Source organism: Sinocyclocheilus anshuiensis, unplaced genomic scaffold (assembly GCF_001515605.1).
Source record: "Sinocyclocheilus anshuiensis isolate Anshui unplaced genomic scaffold, SAMN03320099.WGS_v1.1 scaffold1074, whole genome shotgun sequence".
Lineage (NCBI taxonomy): Eukaryota > Metazoa > Chordata > Actinopteri > Cypriniformes > Cyprinidae > Sinocyclocheilus > Sinocyclocheilus anshuiensis.
This window is the reverse complement of record NW_015539894.1, coordinates 548,325-556,083: the sequence shown is the minus strand read 5'-3', so window position 1 is coordinate 556,083 and position 7,759 is coordinate 548,325. Positions and strand designations below refer to the sequence as shown.

The window sequence follows — 7,759 nt, the reverse complement described above, 5'->3', positions numbered from 1 at the left end:
CCCATGGCAGAGCACGCAACTCGGGGAGCCATGGCGGGTCAGGCAGACTAGGAGGCCATGGCGGATCAGACAGTTCAGGAGGCCACAGCGGAGCAGGGAACTCAGGAGTCCATGGCGGATCAGACAGTTCAGGAGGCCATGGCGGAGCAGACAGTTCAGGAGGCAATTGAACCCCCCCACCCCAAAAAAATACTTGGGAAAGATTACGGGCTCCGGGCCAGGCATAGGCACCGCAGCCCTCTGTGGGCTAAACACAGGAACAGGAGCCCTACGTGGGCTAAACTCAGGAATAGGAGCCCTCCGTGGGCTAAACTCAGGAACAACAGGAACAGGAGCCCTCCGTGGGCTAAACTCGGGAACAGGAGCCCTCCGTGGTCTAAACTCAGGAACAGGAGCCCTCACTGGGTTAGATTCAGGGACTGGGAAGCACTTTCGAGAGCTGGCACTGGAGCGAGCTCTGTGGCTGGAGCCAACACTGGAGCGAGCTCTGGGGCTCGAGACGACACTGAAGCGAACACTCGGGCGCGCTCTCGGGCGAGGGAGAGGGCCCTGAGCCAGTCATTTCTCCTCTTCTTCCTCTTCTGATTACGGGTGAACTGGGCAGCCGCAGGGCTTGTCGTTGCGGTGGCCGGCGGGCTTGAGAGAGCCGCGGCCGGCGGGCTTGACTTCGTAGCGACCGGTGGGCTTGACAATTGCGCGGCGAAGCGTGCGGCGGTTTCCATGCCGTGGGGAAAAACAGGAAAACAAAACACTTTCAAAACCAAAAAACAAACACGGGGAGAAGGGGTGGCGCTTACTGTCTCTGGTCTGGTATTCTGTCACGGTTGCACTACTGTGAGGAGTGCGGAGCGAGGAACGAAGGAGACGAGGAGTACATCAATCGAGAGATTTTAATGAATGCAAGGGATATATATATATATATATTAATCCTGAGAATTTTTCTACAAACAAAAAAACAAAAAAATCAGTTGAACCCAATTAGATATGAATATTAAAAAGTAAGATCCGATATTTTATCAAGCTGTTGATATTTGCATTTAGATATGTAATGCAAAAGGCCACGTGAAAGAAAAAAAAAACATTGTTTCTATGGGGTTCAGCATTTTCCTCCTGAAGTCTGGACCATTTTTATATTTTGCTTAAATATAAAAATATTCTTATACTTAAATATTCATAGACTTTAGTAGTATCTACTAAAAACAACAAAACAATGCACATAATAATCAAACACCCTCATCATGAGCAGAAAACAAAGTTAACTAGCAATTCCAAAGTTTAAGTTGTCTTTCCTTGCCATCTACTAATAATTTTACCAATTGTAACAATTATATAATTATTTTGAAATGCTCTTAGCACACTGATTAAATGCTAAATGTAGATGAAAAAGTCAACACAAACCTGGTTTAAACGGTCAGAGTCATAGGCTATGTATGATAGATAAAAAATTAACTGTATTTGCAGCATTGTTTTCTACAGAGTTTTAGTGAAAGTATCCATAATTTTACTGCTCAGTCTTTTTGCTGCTGTTGTTACAATAACCGCATCATCTACAGCCCTTAATGTGGCGCTTTAGCATCTCTAGTAGGAGAGAGAATGTGCATGGAGCTCGAAAGGGCTTGAATGAATTGCGTTTCCTTTCCCCTCTATTGACTGTCACTTCTTCAGCTCACTCTCTGCCAGCTGCAGCTGCTCCACATCAGCCTCTAGTACCATCATCTCCGCCATGGCCTGTTACCCTGCCTGCTCCGTCAGACTTCCTCATCTCTCTGGCACCACTTTGGACAAGAGTCCATCTACCTCCTGCCTGCCAAGCAGTCAGTCCTGTCTCCGCTGCCACCTGTCATCACCTCAGCTCACCCTCAGCCTGCCATCTCCTATGTGGGTTTGCATCGGGTCTTCCAGTCACAAGCTGCACTCAGGCATGAGGATCCTCTGTCTCCGCCTCCCACCACTGGATCCCTGACTCCACCTCGGCCCTGTGACCCATCGACTCCACCTTGGTGCCTAGCTCCCTCGTGGCCCGTCATCCCACCAGCTCCACCGGGCTCCCATGTCTCTCCGGTTCCACCTTGGTCAGTTGTCGATCATCCGCTGCCTCAGGATTCCACTCCTCCGGCTTCACCTCGTCCCTCCACCCCTCTGGCTCTGTCAGGCTCCTCCTTCCCCCCGGCTTAATCTTTATCCTCAGTCACTCCGGCTCCACAGCGGTCTTCCGGAACCACGTCTTCGCCTCGGTCGCTGGAGTGGGCTGCTCCGCCTTGGCCCTCCGGATCCTCAGTGTCGCCCAGGCTCCGTGTCTGCTCAGCTTCGTCTGGGTCTCCACCATCGGCGTTATCCTTCGTTGCCTCCCTGGTCCTGCTTGCTCCATTCTCCACCCCTTCACCACTCCTGTCTTCTATCCACCCTACTCTTCTGCCATCCTTTCACCCACTCCTGCCTCCTTCATAGACTCACTGTTGGTGCGAGGTCGCTCCTTTCCGGAGGGGGGTGATCTGTCACAGTTTAGCTCTGTTTTTGTCTTGTGACCCAGTTTTTATTGTGTTCCCTTCCTTAATTAGTTTATTTGCACACCTGTTATTCCCTCTTTGCGAAATTCATTAAATGTGTTGAAACTGTTACCTTGCCTTGTCGTGCCCTCTCTCCCCACACACGCCGTGGCACTAACTCACCTTCTTATGCCATGGCCATTGTTTCAATTGTTTCCTATTTCAATTCTTTTCATGGCAAATAGACACAAATGTGGCCTGTTATTTTCTATTATTTTTTCATAGTAAAAAAACAGCAGTTGGGAGATTTGTGATTGTTATTACACCAAGGGATCCGTATTCTTAGGACACATCAATACTAAAAGGTATAAGAAATCTACCCTTAAAACATTGAAATACAATACCAAATGTCGCAAAAAGTGCACACATCTTCAGATTACTTGTAAAACCCATTTAAATTACAAAGCACATCAACTGTAACTGTATGACATTAAAGCAGAAAGTCCTAATCCAAAAAATTGCTTTTCATCAGCCTAAAATGTTAAAGTCCTCCTGTGGTGAAACTAAAGTTTTTAATGTTGATAATATGTCTGTGTATTGTTTTTATATGCTTTGAGACAAACCATGTGCAAATTCAGTCATCACCATTGCGGAGTATTTTCTCCTTAAAACTGCGAGTACCACAGAACAGGCACAAAAACAGTTTAAAACCGCCCAAAATATCATTATTGACTACAGGGGGACTTTAAGACTTATCATTGAAATTAACTGCTGCTGTCTACCTGCCATGTGCAATTAAAAGATTAGTCCTGCTTTTGTTCATTCATCAACTATTCAAAAGTGTGTTGAAAAAACAATACAAATTTACCATTTTCCAACTACAAAGATATGCATTATTATATAAGTGTATGTAAATGAATGGTACTGAGAAATGCACATGTAATAAGCTGTCCCATACCTTTGTTACTATCGATAAATCGTTCCCCAAACCCTGACTTGTCACTTGAAGACAAAAAATATGGCCTTGTTTCGTCAGCAGGCCGTATCCTCTTACTCCTTTTGGACATTATGGCTCTGTAAAAAAACGAATGAAAAATTACACAGACACAGTCAAAAATAAAGCAATTTATAAAGCAATCAAACAATTTCAAAATTTAATATTCAGGGGCTAAACTCGGGGACTGGAGCTCTCTCTGGGCTAAACACAGGAACAGGAGCCCTCCGTGGGCTAAACTCAGGAACAGGAGCCCTCCATGGGCTAAACTCAGGAACAACAGGAACAGGAGCCCTCCGTGGGCTAAACTCGGGAACAGGAGCCCTCCGTGGTCTAAACTCAGGAACAGGAGCCCTCACTGGGTTAGATTCAGGGACTGGGAAGCACTTTCGAGAGCTGGCACTGGAGCGAGCTCTGTGGCTGGAGCCAACACTGGAGCGAGCTCTGGGGCTCGAGACGACACTGAAGCGAACACTCGGGCGCGCTCTCGGGCGAGGGAGAGGGCCCTGAGCCAGTCATTTCTCCTCTTCTTCCTCTTCTGATTACGGGTGAACTGGGCAGCCGCAGGGCTTGTCGTTGCGGTGGCCGGCGGGCTTGAGAGAGCCGCGGCCGGCGGGCTTGACTTCGTAGCGACCGGTGGGCTTGACAATTGCGCGGCGAAGCGTGCGGCGGTTTCCATGCCGTGGGGAAAAACAGGAAAACAAAACACTTTCAAAACCAAAAAACAAACACGGGGAGAAGGGGTGGCGCTTACTGTCTCTGGTCTGGTATTCTGTCACGGTTGCACTACTGTGAGGAGTGCGGAGCGAGGAACGAAGGAGACGAGGAGTACATCAATCGAGAGATTTTAATGAATGCAAGGGATATATATATATATATTAATCCTGAGAATTTTTCTACAAACAAAAAAACAAAAAAATCAGTTGAACCCAATTAGATATGAATATTAAAAAGTAAGATCCGATATTTTATCAAGCTGTTGATATTTGCATTTAGATATGTAATGCAAAAGGCCACGTGAAAGAAAAAAAAAACATTGTTTCTATGGGGTTCAGCATTTTCCTCCTGAAGTCTGGACCATTTTTATATTTTGCTTAAATATAAAAATATTCTTATACTTAAATATTCATAGACTTTAGTAGTATCTACTAAAAACAACAAAACAATGCACATAATAATCAAACACCCTCATCATGAGCAGAAAACAAAGTTAACTAGCAATTCCAAAGTTTAAGTTGTCTTTCCTTGCCATCTACTAATAATTTTACCAATTGTAACAATTATATAATTATTTTGAAATGCTCTTAGCACACTGATTAAATGCTAAATGTAGATGAAAAAGTCACCACAAACCTGGTTTGAACGGTCAGAGTCATAGGCTATGTATGATAGATAAAAAATTAACTGTATTTGCAGCATTGTTTTCTACAGAGTTTTAGTGAAAGTATCCATAATTTTACTGCTCAGTCTTTTTGCTGCTGTTGTTACAATAACCGCATCATCTACAGCCCTTAATGTGGCGCTTTAGCATCTCTAGTAGGAGAGAGAATGTGCATGGAGCTCGAAAGGGCTTGAATGAATTGCGTTTCCTTTCCCCTCTATTGACTGTCACTTCTTCAGCTCACTCTCTGCCAGCTGCAGCTGCTCCACATCAGCCTCTAGTACCATCATCTCCGCCATGGCCTGTTACCCTGCCTGCTCCGTCAGACTTCCTCATCTCTCTGGCACCACTTTGGACAAGAGTCCATCTACCTCCTGCCTGCCAAGCAGTCAGTCCTGTCTCCGCTGCCACCTGTCATCACCTCAGCTCACCCTCAGCCTGCCATCTCCTATGTGGGTTTGCATCGGGTCTTCCAGTCACAAGCTGCACTCAGGCATGAGGATCCTCTGTCTCCGCCTCCCACCACTGGATCCCTGACTCCACCTCGGCCCTGTGACCCATCGACTCCACCTTGGTGCCTAGCTCCCTCGTGGCCCGTCATCCCACCAGCTCCACCGGGCTCCCATGTCTCTCCGGTTCCACCTTGGTCAGTTGTCGATCATCCGCTGCCTCAGGATTCCACTCCTCCGGCTTCACCTCGTCCCTCCACCCCTCTGGCTCTGTCAGGCTCCTCCTTCCCCCCGGCTTAATCTTTATCCTCAGTCACTCCGGCTCCACAGCGGTCTTCCGGAACCACGTCTTCGCCTCGGTCGCTGGAGTGGGCTGCTCCGCCTTGGCCCTCCGGATCCTCAGTGTCGCCCAGGCTCCGTGTCTGCTCAGCTTCGTCTGGGTCTCCACCATCGGCGTTATCCTTCGTTGCCTCCCTGGTCCTGCTTGCTCCATTCTCCACCCCTTCACCACTCCTGTCTTCTATCCACCCTACTCTTCTGCCATCCTTTCACCCACTCCTGCCTCCTTCATAGACTCACTGTTGGTGCGAGGTCGCTCCTTTCCGGAGGGGGGTGATCTGTCACAGTTTAGCTCTGTTTTTGTCTTGTGACCCAGTTTTTATTGTGTTCCCTTCCTTAATTAGTTTATTTGCACACCTGTTATTCCCTCTTTGCGAAATTCATTAAATGTGTTGAAACTGTTACCTTGCCTTGTCGTGCCCTCTCTCCCCACACACGCCGTGGCACTAACTCACCTTCTTATGCCATGGCCATTGTTTCAATTGTTTCCTATTTCAATTCTTTTCATGGCAAATAGACACAAATGTGGCCTGTTATTTTCTATTATTTTTTCATAGTAAAAAAACAGCAGTTGGGAGATTTGTGATTGTTATTACACCAAGGGATCCGTATTCTTAGGACACATCAATACTAAAAGGTATAAGAAATCTACCCTTAAAACATTGAAATACAATACCAAATGTCGCAAAAAGTGCACACATCTTCAGATTACTTGTAAAACCCATTTAAATTACAAAGCACATCAACTGTAACTGTATGACATTAAAGCAGAAAGTCCTAATCCAAAAAATTGCTTTTCATCAGCCTAAAATGTTAAAGTCCTCCTGTGGTGAAACTAAAGTTTTTAATGTTGATAATATGTCTGTGTATTGTTTTTATATGCTTTGAGACAAACCATGTGCAAATTCAGTCATCACCATTGCGGAGTATTTTCTCCTTAAAACTGCGAGTACCACAGAACAGGCACAAAAACAGTTTAAAACCGCCCAAAATATCATTATTGACTACAGGGGGACTTTAAGACTTATCATTGAAATTAACTGCTGCTGTCTACCTGCCATGTGCAATTAAAAGATTAGTCCTGCTTTTGTTCATTCATCAACTATTCAAAAGTGTGTTGAAAAAACAATACAAATTTACCATTTTCCAACTACAAAGATATGCATTATTATATAAGTGTATGTAAATGAATGGTACTGAGAAATGCACATGTAATAAGCTGTCCCATACCTTTGTTACTATCGATAAATCGTTCCCCAAACCCTGACTTGTCACTTGAAGACAAAAAATATGGCCTTGTTTCGTCAGCAGGCCGTATCCTCTTACTCCTTTTGGACATTATGGCTCTGTAAAAAAACGAATGAAAAATTACACAGACACAGTCAAAAATAAAGCAATTTATAAAGCAATCAAACAATTTCAAAATTTAATATTCAGTGGTTTAATATTTCAGTGGTTTTTAGTGGTGTCACCAGAACCCCATGTATAATAAAGATGACCAAGGCCAGACCACAGATATAAAACAGTACTTATATCTAATTATCTATACTGTAAATATTGTAAGACAGATAGTGAGATCTGTCAGCTGCATGTGACAGCTCCAAAAAAAACAAACAAAGTGTGTGAAATCGTTGTCAAACGAATACATTATTAGTGGATTCATGCAAAACTATAAATAAACTTAGTCAAATGATCAATTGCAATAAAAAATCCTTCTTTCTTATGCAGTCAACACCATTATCAGTCTGCAATTAAAAGCTAGCGATCTAGAACTACCTGTTGCTCACATAAAGAGACTCTTCTGTTTGTACAACGTTAAACCACATGGAACTTCTGGTTGGAAATGCAATCACACCGTCCGTGACCGAATATAAACGGCCCCTCCCGTTCCATGGGCCTGTCTCCGTTAGTGTGTATCTGCGGCAATACCACATTATCAGAAAAGGGGGGCGATAGAGAGCACAAAACACACACGCACACACACACGCACCCATACTGTACTTTAAAATCAGTGTGGGGCCTGCTATTTTGGGCCCCACAAGGCTGTTAGGCCCCATATTGTAGGTGTGCTCCTGGTCACCGGGCCCAACAAAGTAAGAAATACAAGTAC

At 44.9% G+C, this 7,759-nt stretch overlaps 1 long non-coding RNA gene across 1 annotated transcript in view; it reads right to left on the bottom strand.

Moving 5' to 3' along the window:
• Positions 1-7,759, bottom strand: part of LOC107685888 (uncharacterized) — a 26,253-nt gene that overhangs the window by 3,315 nt on the left and 15,179 nt on the right. Inside the window, exon 3 of the long non-coding RNA XR_001634004.1 lies at positions 6,691-6,695. This is a non-coding gene — a long non-coding RNA (uncharacterized LOC107685888). The remainder of the gene's footprint in view (positions 1-6,690; positions 6,696-7,759) is intronic.